The sequence below is a fragment of the Dasypus novemcinctus genome, chromosome 15 (genome assembly GCF_030445035.2).
Source record: "Dasypus novemcinctus isolate mDasNov1 chromosome 15, mDasNov1.1.hap2, whole genome shotgun sequence".
Lineage (NCBI taxonomy): Eukaryota > Metazoa > Chordata > Mammalia > Cingulata > Dasypodidae > Dasypus > Dasypus novemcinctus.
In genome coordinates, this window is record NC_080687.1 from 83951946 (window position 1) to 83971603 (window position 19658).

Genomic DNA, 19658 nt, shown 5'->3' on the forward strand with positions numbered 1-19658 from the left:
TTGCATTTCAGGTCTATTTTTTCTAATAATAGTATAGCTATTCCTGCCCTTTATTGTTTATTGTTTACTTGTAAGATTGTTTTCCAACCATTCACTTTCAGCTCCCTTGAATCCCTGGGTCTAACTAGGGTGGGTTTCTTGTAGACAGTGTATAGAAGGGTCATATTTCCTTACCAATTCTGCCAATCTGTGTTTTGACAGGTGAGTTTAATCCATTAACATTCTGCGTTATTGCTCTCAAAGAGTTATTTTCTTTGGATTTGTGTACATTTGTAAGTTGTTTTTATTTATCTTTTTGTCTTTTTAGTTGTTTTTATGCTCTCCTTCAACTCTCCCATTTTTTTTCCTTTCAACCTTCAGAACTCCCTTTAGTATTTCTTGAAGAGCAGGTTTATTATTGGCATACTCTTTTAGTTTCTGTTTATCAGTGAATATTTTGAACTCTTCATCATTTTTTTTAGTGCCAGCTTTGCTGGATAGAGTATTCTTGGCTGGAAATTTTTCTTTTATTACCTTGACTATGTCACACTACTGCCTTCCTACCTCCATGATTTCAGATGAGAAATCAGCATTTAATCTTATTGAGTTTCCCTTATATGTGATGGTTCTCTTTTCTTTTGCTCCCTTCAGTTATTTCTCCTTGTCTTGAACATTGGATAATTTGAAAATTATATGATTGGAGTAGGCCTATTGGGATTTATAGTGTTTGGGGTGTACTGCACTTCCTGGACATGTACATCCATCTCCCTCAGTAAGTTTGGGGAGTTTTCATCCATTATTTCCTCCAACACCCTTTCTGCTCCCTTTCCCTTCTCTTTTCCTTCTGGGATGCCTATAATGCACATGTTAGTGCATTTTGTGTTGTCCTTCAAATTCCTAAGTGCCTCCTGGAATTTTGCTATCTTTTTATTTATCAATTCTACTATCTGTTTGATTTCAGATGTACACTCTTCCACATCACTAATTCTTTCCTCTGCCTATTCAAATCTGCTGTTATTTGCTGAGAATATATTTTAAATTTCTTGAATTGTGTCATTCAACACCATTATATCCATTATCTTTTTGTGTGTGTTTGTAATTTCTTCAGTATGCTCTCCTAAGTGTTTTCTTAATATCCTTAATCTCTTCCTTCACTTCATTAAGTTGGTCCATGATATTTGCTCAGACAACTTTGATTAGTTTTTTGATATTCTGCTCCTCTTCCTGGTTTTTAGTATGTTTATTGGCCTGGGCCATGTCTTCCTGATTATTGGTATGGTTTGTAATTTTTTGTTGCTGTCTGCTCATCATTTCATCTTGATTGGTTTGTTCAGTTGATTAGCTTCTCCATCTAGTCTCAGGTTTTATTTAATCGCTGTTTTTGTGTGTGTTAAGTTTTCTCTTTGACACTTTGTTCTTCTCATTCTATTACTTTGTTGTCTGAATTCCCTTGAAGGAAAAATGATTAGGGCCATGAAAAGCAAAAGGGACAAGAAAAGAAAAAGTATAATAGTAATATTGATAGTAAATGTTAGCAGAAAACCATATAAGACTTAGGAGAATGAATTTTATTATTATTTTTTTAATATGGAATGCTTCACAAATTTGCATGTCATCCTTGTGCAGGGACCATGTTAATCTTCTCTGCATCATCCCAATCCCAGTATATGTGCTGCCAAAGTGAGCACAAAGAATGAGTATTAAACTCATGTAGGCAGTATAGAGTTATAGAAATGAAAAAGTGTAGTACCTACAATGAAAAGGGAAACTGAATATGGAGAACTATGTAGTATGAATTAAAAGACCAGCATGAGAACTATATTAGTATGAATTAAAAGGCTAGCATGATGAGGAGATGAGGAAAGAGAAAAGAAGGCACAAAAACAGAAAGAGTTAATAAAAGATAGAAAACAGAATAGAAGTGTTAGAAACAAAAAGTCAAAAAAATTAGGGGCTATACAAAGAGGTGGAAATAAGAGCAGCAACAAAAAGTGGAAGATAGAAAGATACAGGAAGGAAAAGAGATAGCATTGGTAGCCAAAATCAGTACACATGGAAAGAGGGAATTGAGGAAGAGGAAGCATAACAAACAAGAAAGAAGCTGGTAACACCTAATTTAAAAAAAGGGGGGGGGGGGATAAAGAGGAAGGAAAGATAAGAAAGAAAAAAAAATAGAGAGACATACCCACAAATAAGGAGTCAACCAAACATTAAGAAAAACCAGACTTCCCTCTTAAGCGCCTGTGGATCTTGTCAGGCTGCTGGTGTTTATCAATCAATAACCCTGCAGCTTTCTCACTGCATATTTTGAAGTGAGTTTTAGTGAGTAAACTAAGTCAAATTATATAACAAAAGTAACCTCATTTTTTTTTCTTGAAAAATAAGAGATTCAAGGGAAGCTAATATAATATCTATGTTTTCCCTGTCCTAAAGTATCAGCTATATATTTAATATTCCAGTGGGACACTACTCTGAAAGGAGCTGGGAATCTAGCTGAAACTCCTCTACTGAGCTAAACTTTTTTCATGGGTTGATATGCTCTTCAGAAAGAGTCTCTTTCCCCAGGTAGGACTGACTCTTTGCAATTGGATAAACTGCTGATTAGGAATCTGTTCTTTCCTCCCCTTTTCCCCCCTTAACTGCTTTCTCTCCCTGGTCAGCAGGAAACCTGTGTGAGAGTTCCCTTTTGAAATTCAAATGGAACCCTGGTGACTTAACTCACCAAAGAAAAAAATGACTCTCAGCATCTTTGAAGGAAAGTACACACACCTTGCTGGGAACCCTACATATGCTCTTGGAAGGTTGTTAAGCACTTCCTGCTGTCCCCTTCCCTTAGTGGGTTGCACAGGATTAGTTAATTGCCTGACTTCACTTCTCCCAGACAGAATTTCCCTATCCCAAGTCAGTTAGATGTATCAGGCTGCCTCAGCAGATTTGCCTCTTCCCTCTTCCTGGTTTCTCCTCAAGCCAGCTGGTATGCTCTTCAAAGCTCAAAAAAAAAAGGGTCCAGACAATTGAACCCCTCACCGATGGACCCCTCTCCACCTTTCACCACAACCCTCCCATTCTCTCGAGTTTGTCCTCTCCAGCTGTGTGACCTGTATGGTTTGGGGAATGCTGCAGCTTCCTGCCCTGAGGGAGGGGCTTAGCTTTCCCATAACTCCAGCCTCAAGCACCAGAAACTCATGGTTTTACCTTGAGTTATCACTTTTTTTGTTGCACTCTTTCCAGATTGATGTCCTGAAACCTCCTGCTTTGTGAGTTCCCACAACAGCTCACTCAGATAAGATTTTGATCTCACTCAGCCCTTTTTTTTGTAGGAGAGATGATGTGGGTGCACTTAATCTGATCCGATCTTGGCCCTCCTCCTGAGCAGTAAAACATTTTTAACACCTGAGGTATTATTGTATATTAATTGACATAGGTTTATATATTTGAGATATGGTAGAAAAATTTAATTGTGTAGGTATAATATATTCTTCATTATGCATAAACATGGAATGGATATGGTAAAATAAATGTTAGCCATTATAGTAAACAACCCAAAAATTATTTCTGTGTTTCAATTAATTTGATGTGTAGCAATATAATGACATAGATTATATTCTATATGTAAATGACTCCACTTTTAAAAATTGCTAGTAATTTGTAAAATTAAACTTGACTGTTGACTTCAAGCTTAGAAACCCAACTAAAAATAGCTTAGGATAAAAGAGGGAATTCATTGGCCCTTAGTCATATATTGACACAAGATTGTAGATTTAACCTTCTTACTATGAAAGAATGACCTCAGAAATCATTCTAGGTTTCCTCTGTTTTTGCTTCTTTCTACATGTTGACTTCAATCTCAGAAAGATTTTTCCCATTGAACCCTGGGAATTCTGGAAGTGTAAATTTTAGAGTTTCATCAAACAGAGGTGAATAAAAAAGTCTTTTTTCTCCCAGATCTACTTTGAAGATCAAAAACCCAGAAAGAGATTCTGATTGGTAACTGATGTGAGACAGATTCTGATAGATGAAATTTATGTTACCAGGTCATAGATTCTATACATTTTATACTTGATGATGCTTCAGGGCATGCAATTTAGTATCAGCAGGGAGTGCTACTTGCTGTTAATCATGAAATTATCCATTTTGAAGAAAGGGACAATAGTATTTCTCCTCTCAGGAATAAGTGACCTAATATGCTAACCACACTGCCCACTTCCACACATATAACTGTGGTTTCAGAAATCACTACAAAAAGCACACCTGAAAGATAAAGGAAAACAATATCTCTAGATTCCATTGAATAACTAGAGTTGTTTCATTGAAATGAGTACAGGTTGTACTATATTTGACATTTCTATCTTTTGCAGGTGGATCAAAAAACTTTGAATATATTTTGAATCTATGGGAAACATGAAGAATTCATGAAAATGTCTCCATTAGTTCATACATAATTGTGAAAAATGGAATAATTTTCATCCCATTTTTTTTTTACTAGTACTCAGTCCATCACCAACTGCAATGCATATTGGTCCCTAAATCTTTCTCTAATAGAGCTATTATATCATTCAATCTTCATTGAAACAGACATTCTTAGTTTTTAAACAACAATAATAAGCAAATAATTGGTCTATATATACCTCTTCCAACTTAGTCTTTATTTTACCAATAAAATGTTCTTTTCAAAAGTGAAATTTGATAATGATAACTCAAAAATATTCCTTCTTTAATTTGTACCGTATGTTAATGATGAAATTAATACTCCAGGCATGTATATATAGCTGTATCCTGAACTCCACACCCTATATACCCACTTCTAAAGTTTTTCTACCTTTAGGTATCACTTTGACATGGTGGACATGGGCTTATAATCAAACACAATTTTCTAGTATATGATTTTCCTTTACAATCTTTTGCTTCTACAAAGAGTAGTGGAGTGAATATAACTTTGTGCAAAATTATGTTTTAATTTTTCAAGTGTTTCTTTGGAACCCTGGGATTTCTGGTTCAAAAGGTAAATACACATGCAATTTTGCTATAGAAGTTTTATAATTTTATACGATCATCAGCCACAAATGAGAGTGTTGCTTCCTCACATCCATGTCAATCAAGCAGGTTTCCTATCTGACAGGTTATAGGTTATAGGTGATAAATGGTTTTCTGTGTAACTATAATTTGCATTTATCTTATTATGAGAAAGGATGAACATATTTTCAAATGTTTAACTATCATTTCTGTTTCTGTAAGCTGCCTGTTCATATATTTTGCCCATTTATCTATATTTTTGTCTTTTCTCCATTTTTAGGAGTTATTTATATATCAGATCCATATTCATTATTCTCTTCTATAAAGAAACACACAAATACTTTTCCTAAATATGGATCCCTTAGGAAAATAAAACCTTAAATATGAAAATTCTCTCAACAGTATCCCTCTGCATTTAAGACCCCTGCTGCCACTGAACTCCTCTCTCTTACTTTTAGGGAATTTCCAGAATACCAATCACCAGGAAGGAGAGCAATTTCTGTCAGCTAAAGATTTCAGGCAAATTTGTACCTTTTTGTCTAGCTTAACTGTTACCATGTCAATCCCAGTTTACTGCAATAGCCTCCTATGTGATTTTCCTACTTATGTTCTTGGTGTTTCAATTGATCATCTGCACAGCAGTCAGAGTGATCTTTTAACAACATAAATCACATTGTTATTCCTTTGCTTAAAACCCTTTAATGTCTTCCTCAGCACTTAAAATGCTAACTCTTTTTCCTGGTCATACAATCTAAAAATCCAATTTAACTTATTCTAGATCTAAATATCCCAATTTACTTTCTTCAGAGAATTTATCATAGTTTGAAAATAGTTTATATATTTATACACTTATATATGCTGCAATCTTACCTATCCATTTTCTATTCTCACACAAAAGAATGTAGCTCCTGACTGTTTTTTAACTGCTATATCATGTGCACACACTAGAGTTTCCATTTTATAGTAAGACTCAATTTATGTATTCTGAGTAAATGTAGAAAATGAAGCAGACTGGGAGAGAGAGCTCAGTAAAGAAAGTTGACTTCAGATATTGGATAACAAATTTGTATTTCTACTGCTTTGAAATAATTAGTGGTGTTAAATTTGGATTGTTCTGTTTAAACATAAAATTCATTCTATAGGTATTAGATAGATAGATAGATAGATAAATAACTCAGTAATCTAACTGAAATTTTATAATTGTTACTGGAATGGAAAAACATGCTGATCAAATTTTGAAATGTCACGTTGAAAATAATCCTTTAGAATATAACTTAGACATTTTCAGCTGACTTTATGGTATTCAGTTTATAATGTTTTCTATTATGCCCCAGTAAATTTTTATAATATTTTTAAAAATTTGAACTCTGAGTTGGGAAAAAAGAAAAAGATGTACTATAAAAATTAATGTTTTTCTTTATTAGAGAAGTTGTGGATTTACAGAACAATCATGTATTAAATGGAGGATTCCCAAACAACACCTCACTTAAAACTTGCATTGGTGTGGATTATTGGGTAGATTGATGATAGTACATTTTTACTTACTATCATACAATTGTATTATTGGCTAAAGTTCATGTTTTAACTTAGGGTTCACTATTTGTACAGGGTAGTTCCATGGATTTTTAAAAAAAAAATTATTCTAATGCCATGTCTACAATATACTATTTCCCCTTTTAATCATATTCAGATATATATATTTCACTGTTGTTCATTGCATTCTGAGAACAGTTATAAGATAAACACACATGATGGAGACTGTTTATTTCCATGATTACTATGTATTATAAAAGTGAATGTATTTAATCTTTTCAGACATTGATAATCAACAGAGAGTGGTCTAATCTGTCATCTTCAATGAATTTAAAGGTGAGAAACACAGTCAACAGTGTCTTAGAAAAAGAAGGCCAAAAGCTGTCTGTTATAAATAAAATAATTCAGTTAAATTCGATGTGTTTAATTTTTAAAAAAAGGCTTAGGAAAATGTCTGTTAAAAATATATACTCAATCTTAACTACTTAAATTTTCTTTATTTCTGTGAAAAATAGTCACCAATATACGCACATACAAAAAAGCATATGAACACATACACCTGTCCATTAGTCCCCCTGAAGAGTATTTCCAGGTCTGTTTCTCCTCAGTCTTTTACTCAGTAGTTAGTGTATCAATTTCGATGAGACTTCATTAGTACTTCCTGGAATCCCCTTTCATCCTCACCCTGAATATCTTCCTTTTTTGGGTAGGGCCTCTTAGATTGTTTCTTTCTAAGTTAACATGAAGGCTGCGATTTTACAGGTGATTAAAGCAGAGGATATAGAGCAGAATGTCTTCTATCACATAAAGTCAAATAGTGAGTAGTTCTTAAACCTACCAGTTTAACTGTGAGCCTGAATTATTATAGCTTTTAACAAAAATGCTTTGTTTCTTCACAACTTTCTAGTTTACTGCAATGGCTAGCTGCCTTTCTTTTGTTACTTGGCAAAATGAACTACAAGCGGATTTTTTCTGCAGGCTAAGGCTTCTATTCTTGCAGAGTCCCACATCTTCTAAAAGGATGGCTTTTTAAACTCTAGGATGTTGATGGAAACTTTAAAAATTGCCTTATGAATTTCTAACATTTTTGGTAGGTTTTATTTCACTCTTCATGGTGTGTGATGAGTAAAATATTGTCTAAAAACAGAGCTACAGGAATGTTATTTTTAATGCACATTACATATCACAACTTGAATTGAATCCAGACTGGCATGAAAGCTAAGTTTATTAAATATTAAATTCATCCATCAAATTTTATAGTTGTATACTTTGAATTTGTGAAAATCTATACAACAAAAATTCCCCCTCAATAAGCTTATGGTCTATTTAGAGATTTAGAAGTGAAAACCATACATAAAAATGTTATTGGTTACTACAGGGAAAACAGGTGGTCAATCACAGCAGGGACCTAGCAGAGAACACGGCTGTGAGACCCTACCTGGAAATTCCCTGAGGGAAGGTTGCTACCAAGAACAAAGCCAGAAAGACTCCACAGAGACCCTGTCCACAAGGTCACATTTGGAATTCTTTCTAGGGTAAAGGGGAAACCCCAAGTTATTCCAAACGGGCCTCCCCATTGGCCCCGGGTACCTCCAAACAGGCTTCCTCATTGGTTCTCTGAGAGTAAGGCAACCAATTAGAACAGCAAAGAAGCAGGGCTTCTCCCCAACATTAGAAAAGGAGAAGAGGAAAGGTCTTAAAAGGCCTAACCCTGGTCCCAGGCATTTTACCCTGTAGCATACCTGAACTTCTATCTGGGGCTGTGTACTTTTTTCTTTTCTTGTTTCTTACTAAATTCTTTACACCCTTGTCTACTCTGTGATGTGTCTTTAAATTCCTTTATGTGGCATAGCCAATAACCTAGAACCCAGAAGAGTCCACTAGGAATATTGTTATGAGTCCAGTATCACAACTGAAACCAACTAGACATAGGGCCATAAAAAATGGGATTAATTTCAATATTAACTTTTCAGAAAGTGTCATGGAGGAAGAAGCATTTGAGTTAGGGAAGGGAGGAAGATGGGCAGAATTTCAACAGACAAAGTACTGAAAGAAATCCATTTCAACAGAGAAACTCCCAGTATCAAAGGGAGAGTATTCAAATTAAAATGATAAAGAAAAAAGTCATGTTAGTTGTATAATTTTTGAGGACTTTGAATGTGATACTATGATATTTTGCTAGTTTTTTCTTTCATAGTTCTTCGGTCAGAGAAAAATCATTTGAGAGGTTGCATGGTTGGATTTAAGCTTTTCAGAGCTATCCCTTGTAGCAATGTAAAGAATGAATTGGAAGGGAAATAGATTTGGAGGAAGGAAGGCAAATTGAATGGTATTTTGATTATGAATGGTAGAGATCAAGGTACTATAATTAGAGAGCTAAAAATAACTGATTTATTAATGCAATTATATTTGCATCATTAATATTCAAAAATGAGCATCAACATGTGTCTAAAAATCATATAAAGTATGTGAAATGTATTAATATTAAGAATATCACTAGTGTTTGCACCTCTTTACAGAGACCTTATTATATTATAGACTTGTTATATTAACAGGGATTTTAGTTTTAAGTAACAGAGATGTAAAATAAATCTAACTCAGTAAGAGACAAACAAGGACTATATTGATTCATATATACCAACTACAAGAAAATTTAGCCTAGAACTGTCTAATAGCAGGGACTTGAACACCGTCATGAATTTTTTTTTTTTCGTTTCTGCTTCTTTCTGCGTTTTGACTTTGTTATCTCAAATTGGTTTCTTCATGAGGCTAAAACCACAGTCACTGATAATTTCAGATCTAGTGGGACAAAAAAGGATCTCAACACCTGTTGCATTTAAACTATGTGTTGACTGACTTATTCAGAATATGACCCAGTCACTGTGACCAGAGAGATGTAGTTAAGTATAATGATAGCAGCTTTCATTTAGATCACATTTGTAAAGCAAGAGAAAGAGCATTTCCCAAGACGATGTATTAGTTTTTTATCATTGCTGTAACAGACCTTCAAGTTTTTATTTAAGAAATTTATTTTATGTATGCTTTAGGTACCTGGAAAAGTAAATGTGTTTGGGGGGGAGTTGTGATTCTTAGGTTCCTGGTTTTGGCCAAATGGAGAACCAGGCAAGAGCAAACCTTTCCACTAGAAATATGGAGAAATGCTGACTAACACAGAGAAACAATGATCACAACTAAAACGCTCTCAATTCCTGGCTACGTTTCCAGGAAGGAAAGAGAACTCCTCAGTTTCTAGAGCTAAAGGAGAGCTGAGAGCCCAGCCCTGGCATACACATGCGGAGCTGCCCACCACTATTGGCCAGTGATGCAGAATTTTGCTTATAGAGACACTGAAAACAGGACAATTGAACCTTGAAAAGAGCTGGATTTGAGATACCTGCATACTTAATGAGATAATACTTCAGTGAAAAGATAAAAGAAGAATTAAATAAAGCATCATCCAGAAACTGTAGTGCAAAAGAAGTTATATCTGCTCTAGTACTTACTGCAAAAAGCCAAAATGCCTTCCGTAAGCAATTAACACCTGGTACTCGGACCTCTCCTTGTATATCATGAACAAAGATAAAATTGTAAAAGCAACCAGGGGGAAGGAAATAGATTTTCAGCAAGGATAAAAAATAGACTGACAAGTGACATTTACAAGCAGCAATATATCCTAGAAGGCAATGTCATTCTACCTTAAAATGCTAAAGGAAAATACCTGCTAAAACACTATTCAAGAATAAGGGAAAAATAAATGTATTTTCAATCAAATAAGTGTAGAAATTCCATCCCTACCTTACTTTCTGGGGAGTCTCAACCATTATTGACATCTGTTAGGAGCAGGGAGTGTAGTTTATTACTGTTAAAATAACTTCACTCATATTTTATATTTGAGCATTGTCAAAGGTGTGAGCTCCATTTATTGGATGTCTGTGGGTCTTCAAAACACCCTCAAATTTGATAATTTACTAGAAGTACTCACAAGACACAGAATAAGCTGTTTTGCTTACAGTTACAATTTATTTCAATGGGAAGGTAGAGATTAGAATCAGAAGAGGGAAAAGACATATATGGCAAATTCCAGGAGAAACAATAAATTTTCGGTTGTCCTCCCCCAGAGCGGTCCCACAGATGATGGGATGATGTGACAAAACCTGTGAGGATTTCTCAGGGGTTTTGGGGGGGGCCGGTCACAGAAGCAGGTAGTGCTCAAGGACTGACCTGTCTAGCCCGCCAGAAGTCAAAATGACGCAGCATAGCCCAGGGCCTGAGGCGTACATAGGAAGTCTAATCAGGCAGAGTATTTCAGGAAACAGAGGTTATCTGCCCTGGAGCTGGCACAGGGCCAAGCCTGTCTTTGGAGGGGGAAGGGTTTGAGTAACCAAAGCCTTAACACTTTACTGCACAAAAGCCCATAGAGCATAATTGAATGGAAAAACTTATTACATCTATCCACATTTTAGGAAAAAAAGATAATCATCCATATGCAGAATTTTGAAAAAGATTATTCACTACACTCAAAAATGGTTGCAAGAATGTATGAAATAAAAGTGCATAAATTAGTGAACTAAACATCAAAGCTGCAATTCAATCTACTGATTTAACTTAAAAGCAAGGAAGAATAAAAGTGAGAAATATTAGGAAGGAAGGAAGGAAGGAAGGAGGGAGGGAGGAAGGAAGGAAGGAAGGAGGGAAGGAGGGAAGGAGGGGAGGGAGGGAGGAAGAAAGGAGGGAAGGAGGGAAGGAGGGGAGGGAGGGAGGGAGAGAGGAAAGACTGAGAAAGAGAACATAATTACAGAGAAAATAGAGATTAAAAAATGAATATGGAGAATATTATTAACTTTATACAGTAATAAATGTGAAAGCAAAGGGAATGTACACTTTTGTAGAAAAAAAGCTTATAAATTAAAATATCTCCTTTAAGAAACAATAGTGTACCTAGAGTGATACATAGCTGTGGAAAATGAGAGGTTAAAAATCTTCCCACTCCAAAATGAAAACAAATGGAGCAAAAACATAGAGACATACACAAAGTTAGATTATTTTTAACAAGTGTTCTAAAGTAATTAAATGAAGATAATCCCCATTATTTTTAAAAGGATAAAGGCTTCCTTTGTTCATTCCTCAGTCTCGAGGATTTTAGGATGGTGATGCACACTCTGTTTCTAATTGAGAGGTTTCAAGACACTTTTATCATCTAATTTCAACTACTAACTCAATTGTCCTTTTAGTGTTCAGAATGACACACGAGTGAGCACAGATTAGTTAAGTGATATGGACAAGGTCTCCCACTGAATACAATGAAGAAGAGAAGAAAATGGTTAATCATATTCATATCTCATAGTATTTCCTTCTGTATTATTTATTGCAGATATGTTTTAATTTACCTTTAAGAGATTAGAAAAAATTCCTTAAGTTTATTTGAATTTCTGAAGTCTTATTTTTAATTCTTTAATTACAAGAACTATCTTTTGCTTATTTAAGAAATATTTAGGGAATGTCATCTCTGAGTGAGGTTCTAATTTAGGATCATAATAGTAAAGAATTTCTAGGGGCAAAAACATTGTTTTTCTTTCTTTCTATGAAACTAATAAATTAAGCCAGGTTTTACCTTAGGGTACAGAGCTACAAATGACTTACTCATAGGTAATTACATTATAGCTAATCAATTTGACTTGTAATCTTAGATGGTATAAAGTTTTCCCAAATTTTGAATTAAATATAATCTAAATCATCACCTGTAGGAAGACCTGTATAGAAGGCCAAAAAATTTCCTATGTAGAGTTTTAGGTTTGTCAGGAAAAGATTTTAACAATGTAAAAGATCAGATAAGGGGCAGGGATTTACTAGTCTCAGGGGACCCGCAGCCCTTTTTTTAGGTGACTTTTAAAGGTCTTTTTTGAGTGGAAGATGTAGAAGACTAAGAAATAAAGTAAGGAACTGACTGCTCATGATTCACACTAATAAAGTAGTAGAGCCAGAATGCATGCACACATTACGGATGCACAAAAGGCAGCTTAGCTAATTCCTCCAAGGTGAAATTTATATATTGCTTTGCTGGTGAAGTACAGCTAGGGGAATGATAAATTGCAATGCTCCTGGGAATGAGAATTGAGTCCCTGTTCCATATTCCACTGCCAGATCTTTTAAGATGTGTAGGAATTTAGGCAGGCCTCTGAGCATTTTGCTGAGAGTGGATTTCCCCTTTATGATACTTTAGCATAAATCTAGAAACAGAAGTCATCGTAGATCTCCACAATGGGCATCTCAAACCTAAGCAGAATCCCAAGTTTCTCAGTATGGGTGGGAGTAGATATTATCCCTGTGAAACCTTTCTACTGTACACCCACATTTCAAGCACTTGTCCTAATTGACAAGAAGAAAATTGAGTAGCCCAAAGCAGACATTATATAAATATTTTCACCTCATAATTTTCAGCCTCTGCTGAATCAGTGAATAAGAGGATGAACAATATTTTTGAGCATGGGATCTCAGTTTTCTTATAAGAAATTTTTAGCTTGACCTAATGGTTAATAAATTTACCTGTGAACATTAGCAATGGCATAGAGAGAATTGTTGTCATTAGTTCATGAAAAATTAATAAAAATGATTTATTAAGTCCAAGAAGTTGAGCTTCTTAGGTCAGCAATTTTCAAAACTTTTTATTGTAAATACATTTAACTTCTTTAAAATGATTGGAAACCCTTATGAGACTTTGTTTATTCATGCTATAGATATTAGTCTTTACCATATTAGGAATTAAAAGAGAAGATTTTAAAGTATTTATAAATTCATTAAAATAACAGTAAGTCCATTACATGTTGACAAAACAGATTAAAATATATTTTTTGAAAAGATCATGGAGTTTTTTACATTTTCCAGATCTTATTAACGTCTAACTTTAGAGGAGATATTTGACTTCTTAATTTGCCTGTGGATTCCATTCATTGAGATATGTTAGAAAAACCAACATATTTAATGAATTTTTCAGAAAAGTAAGGGTAATCTTTGTTAATACAGCCAACTGGGCATGTGGGGTGGTATTCTTCCTAGTTAGCATGTACACATACACAAAAATGGACAAGCAGGTTTTGTTTTTTTGTTTTTTGTGTATGTGAACTAGTTGCAAAGTGACATTAGAAACGATGGCAATAGACATTTTGTACTCTGTTACATTAAGACTAATTGGGTTGGGTTGGACTATCCATCAAACTGGGGGCAGAGATGGAGGAAGGAGCTGGTGAACTCTGGGGACTTGCAGGTCTGTGGTTCAAACTACAATGGTGGCAATGATCTTTTAACAAATAAGGCAGGGGAGGGTTACTGGTAAAGGGCATTGAAGGTGGGGGCATACGCAGTATAGATTGCACATGGGCATGTCTCTGCAAAATATGAAAGTGTCACAGGGTGTTACCTCAGTGGATGGAGACCCATACAATACACAAGGAAATATTAAACTCCCATCCTGGGAAGTCCTGCTTTGTTTTCAATTAGAGAGGCAAGTATCTCTTGAGAACGTGGGCAGTTCCTAATATAAGAAACCAGACAAATAAGCTAAGTTGTCAGTATTATTGCACGTAACCAAGAACCTTGTTCTTCAAAAATTGAAACTTAATGATTCCCATAGGTTCCAAGGGCAGGGAATTATGGAACAGATGAAACATAAAGCATTTTCAGGGCATTGAAATTGTTCTGCATGATCCTGCAACAATGGATACAGGCCATGTTAAATTTTCAACAAATCTTATAAAAGTGTACGGTCCAAAATGTAAACCATAATGTAAACCATTGACCTTAGTTGGTAGCAATGCTTCAATATTTATACATAAATTTTAACAAAGGTACCAGTCACATGTAAAATATTATTAATAGGAGAGAGTGGAAAAGGGGGACGGTGTTAGGTATATGGGAATCCTATATATTTTCTATGTGACTTTTCCATGACCTAAAACTTCTTTGAGGATAAAGTGAAAATAATAAGACACTGGGGGAATATATGGAAGAAATTGTCACTGTACATAAAAGACAACAGATCATACAGAAGAAGAAAGATGCTATGAATAAAAATTTTTATTTTCTTTATTTTTTAAATTTTTTAGTTTTGTATTTTATTTGTTATTTATTATTTTATTTTCTTACTAGTTTTATTTGGTTATTTTTGGCTTTGTTTTGAGGTTGGTTTTGGATTGCAGAAGGGTCATAACTGGCAGGGGAGGATCATTGATGAGAGGTATCAGTGATGGGGTTGTGTGTGGAGAGGGGTGCACCTGAAGCATGCCTCTAAGCATATGAGTATCTTCAAGTTTTCATGGGGGATTGTCTCAATGGGTGGAGACTCACACAATAACAAAAAGAATATTGAATTTCCCATCCTGGAGAGTTCTGCTACGTTCTCCAATAGAGCAGCAAGAATCCCGCAAGGCCTAACGAGGGAGGACAGACCATTATGCCAGGTCCTTGATATTGATGATTGTACACATAAACCTATTCATGTGAAATTGAAACATAGACTAGTACTATGTATTGCCTACAAGTTACCTCCTGAAAGCCTCCTCCTTGTTGCTCAAACGAGGCCTCTCTCAAAGCCAAACTCAGCATATAAAAGCACTACCTTTCCCGCAGCCTGGGACATAACTTCCAGGGATGAGCCTCCCTAGCACCGAGGGATTATTACCAAGTGCCAACTGGTGATGCATCTTGAAAAAGGCCTTGGCCAAAAAGGGGAAATATTAAATACAAATGAATTTTTATGGCTAAGAAATTTCAAAGTGAGTCGAGAGGTCATTCCAGAGGTTACACTTATGCACATCTCAGTAGGATCCCATTAACTGCCACAGGAAACAGTGCCTCAGACAGTGGGGATCCTGAGGTCACTGGAGACATCTAGATGCCATAACAGGGCAGACAATCTCAGTAATCTGGCAACCTATTAGTGGGCCTTGCTTCGAAATATTTGCTTCCTAATGCAATAGAGTTCAACTCATTTATCATTTCTCAACACATGGCTTTTCTGCTCCTTAAATTGAACCTATAATTAGCACTATATTTGTTAATTTATATGTGCCAGAGATTTAAATCTTTGGTCTGCTCATATGCTGGTTGAGCCCTGAATCTCAGAAGAGCTGAAATACCTACTCTTCAGTTCATTGGACTTGCCCAGGACAACAAAGGATGATGATGGACAGTAATCATCCCAAAAAACAGAGTTTCTATAACTGCAAGCAAGACAGTTCCAGCCATCTGCCCATGCGATCTAAACCCTGTCTCAATCAGAAACAGAATGGGCCTTACCATCCCAAATCCTCAAGATTGGGGGAAGAACAATGGACTAAAGTAGACTTATTCTATTATTCTATTATAGGCTTATTATTATTCTAGCAATGGAAGAACTTGTATCATTAATGTAAGGGCACTGGACACAAGAGTTTCTGAGGGAAGTGGGTAGAGGAGAGAATAGTTGTAACATAGGGTCATTTTGGGGACACTGGTATTGCCCTGCATGACACTGCAATAATGGATACAGGCCATTATACATTTTATCAAAACCTATAAAATTGTGTGAGGAAAAGTGTAAACTAAACATAAATTATAGTCCATGATTAGCAATAATGCTTCAGTATGTGTTCATCAATTTTAACAAGTGTACCACACTGATAAAAGATGTTGTTAATATGGGAAAATGTAGGAGGGGGTGACATAGGGTATAGGGGGATCCCCTATATTTTTGGTGTACAATATATGTAATCTAAAGCTTCTTTTAAAAAACTAACTCATTCATTAAAAAACAAAATCAACTGGTCAGTAGGAAACAAGTTTTCAGTGTTTAAGAACAAGCAGCATAAGACTGGTATCTGGGAAAATGCATCAAATGAGGTAAGGCAGGATTGCACAACTTACTACCTGAAGAGTTTTCCCAGGTCCCAGCAAAGGGAAGGAGAAGCAAAATAGAGACTGTCAGTCACTGAGTTAAAGAGATAAATTAAAGAATAAGGGAGGCCAAGGTGGCTAGAATTCACAAGTAGAGTACCAAGGAAGAGAGAGCTGCACAGAGGAGTGCCAGAGATGTACAGACGGTTCCCTTCAGTCATGAGGTAAATACTGATGAGATATCTTGTGTGAGGAAAATACTGATTCTGGGGAAAGACCCAACAGAAATATACAGGCAGAGCAATCCCAGGATCTCAGACATGGCTAAGAATAATTTGTGTTCCCATCATTCAGTGAAAAAAAAAAAAAAACCACCTCATAATATCTGAGGTAATAGTTAAAGTACTTAGAGTACTTTTGCCTCAAGAATGGGGAAAATAGCCCTACACTGAAAGGTGTTCTGATCCAATTTAAAAAAGAGCAAAAGCAAATCTTGTATAAAAATGAATCATGTGGTAGAAAATGGACTGAAGTTAACAGTACAAATATGAGAATGTTCTTTCATGAACTATAACAAATATAGAATACTAATATATGATGTTAATGATAGGGGGTATATGGAAAATGTAAGCTATGAGCCATAATTACTGGTAATAGTCTGATGATATTCTTTCATAATCTGCAACAAATATTCCACAAAAATATTAGATATTGATGGAAGAATGATGTATGGGAATTCTGCACACTATGCATGATTGTTTTATAACCTCACAGCTTGTCTAATTGATATATTTTAAAATAATAAATTGATGTTGCTTTAAAAAAAAAGCTAATCTTGAAAAGATCAAACAGTCCCCAAGTTACTTAGCTATATCCTACAGCAAATCTATGGAATATATATTTTTTTGTCTTTATTTTTTTTAATGTTACAATAAAAAAAACTGCAGAAGAGAAACACCCATACAGGCATCTATGGAATATTTAAAGGAACACAAAAATAACCAGCACCTAACAAGGTATAAATGACAGTGTCTGCATTCAATGAAAACTTAAAAGGCATGAACGAAGCAGGAAAATCATCATTCCCATAATGAAGAGAAACATCAGTTAAGAGAAACAGATTCCAAAATAACACAGGTGAAAATACACTTGTAAATAATCCATAAATTATAGAAGAAATAAAAAGGGAAATTAGAATATATGCTGAAAATGAAAAATGAAATGATACCATACTAAAATCTATGGGGTGAAGCTAGAGCAGTGTATGAAGGAAAATTTATAGCAGTAAATATGAGTATGAAAAAAGAAGTAAAGGTCTCGAATTGATGATTCTAGCACACACACACCCCCTTAATAAACTACAAGGAGTAGGGGATTTTAAAACCAAAGTAAAGAATAACTGTAAGAGCAGTAATCACTAAAATATAAAACTGAAAAATAATAAAATCAATGCAATTAAATCTACTTTTCTGCAAAGATCAATAAAATGTATAAAACCATCAAGTTAAATAAAAACTTACCATTGTAAAGAACAAGAGAAGAAAAACTCCAGTTTCTATGAATATTAAATGAACAATAGGGACTATTATTAACAGGTTCATGTTAGTAATTTCAACAACTAAAATTAAATGGACAAATTCCTTGAAACACCAACACTAAATCAAGGAAAACAGCCAGAATAGCCTAAATTTGAAGTTAAAAGCCTTCCCTTAAAGAAAACTCCGGGCACAGCTGGCTTTACTGATGAATCCTAACAAACATTAAAGAAAAATTAATACCAACTCTACATAAAATCATTCAGATAATTAAAAGGGAGAAAATCCTTCCCAATTAATTCTGAGTCCAACAATACCCTGATATGAAAACCAAATACTTTACAGAAAAAGAAAACTATAGACCAATATTTCTCATGAACTTAGATACAGACATTGTTAGTGTCAATTAGTTTTTATCTCACTTGGAAAAGATCTTTTAGCTATGATGATTTTGTCACAATATATATTGTTTATTTGAAAAATATCAGTTCACAGAGCTGTAAAATCTTTGGAATTTTGATATATTTCTGTATAAAATATCAAAAAATTCTATTTGTTAATATCACCAATATCATCAGAAAATTATTTAAGTAATGAGAAGCTTACTAGTTCACATTTGCAGATACTAATGTGCAAAACATTTCCTTTTTGCTCATGAAATTTTAAACTTTCACATAAAACCAAATTCTGTGAAAAAAAATTGGTCAGTTCAGTTTACAGTTAAGCTCACAAATGCTTTTCCTCATAAACCAATCTCATTTCCATATGCAACAGAAGTGCCATTTATACTTCTCTTTTTATCACAACATTAAAAAGATGAGTAAAGAGGGCCAAATTTAGTAAAATTAATAAATTTTTGCTGTTACATTCAGGGCATCTTAAGTGAAACACATATTAACTCTGCTTGTGCATAACAATAAATAATATAATGACTAGGAATGAATAGGTTGATTCCCAGTTTTCAACATGCTATAAAGGGAAAATAACATACTGGTTTAGAACAAAAATAATTTGACTCCATGGAAACCCTGAAGTGAACTTCTGGACATCCAGGTTTCCACAAACCACTCTTGGAGTACCCTTGAGCTAAATAAAATGTAGGAGAAAGTACACATATAACTGAGTAATCTTTATAGTATTTTAAATTTTTAAAGGGGTTTGCATGCTTTATTTATTCCAACAAAAAATACAGTAAGACTTCGTGAAAGAATATTAGGTACCTTAGCTTGCAAAAGAAAAAGCTTTTAAGATCAGATTTTAAATAGTGGACTGATACACGATTCAATAATCAGAAATCATAATTACCTAAGGTAAATTTTTAAATGACACTTTTATAGTAATAAAAAAGCATAACATTATTTTAGCTCCTGCATATGTAGTTGCACAAATTAAATGGTTACAGTGTTGTAGGGAGAGTATATTAATGGGTGTTTATGTGTTATTCCTTAACAACTGTGTCTCAAAGCAAATGTTTAAATTGCCAGTAGTAATATCTGAAAACAGAGCTATATCTTAGTGTCCCTTGAAGCACAGTCCAAAATTTTATCACTCACTAAAATTTAAACAATGATATGTTTCCTGCTTACATGGTTATGTTTACTCAATGTGGTTACATGTTATAAACACACCTATAAAATGTGTCAAAATAATTCCATATTTGACTAGGCAATCAGCACACTTTTTTTTTTACTATTTAATTATAAATTATTCTCACCATATACATAGTGTGCT

The 19658-nt window shown here is 34.5% G+C and overlaps 1 non-coding gene across 1 annotated transcript; it reads right to left on the minus strand.

Annotated features, from left to right (window-relative positions):
• Positions 1-1560: 1560 nt before the first annotated feature.
• LOC111765216 (U6 spliceosomal RNA) lies at positions 1561-1667 on the minus strand. The gene has a single exon (XR_002797616.1). It is a non-coding gene; the product is annotated as a U6 spliceosomal RNA (small nuclear RNA).
• Positions 1668-19658: the final 17991 nt, after the last annotated feature.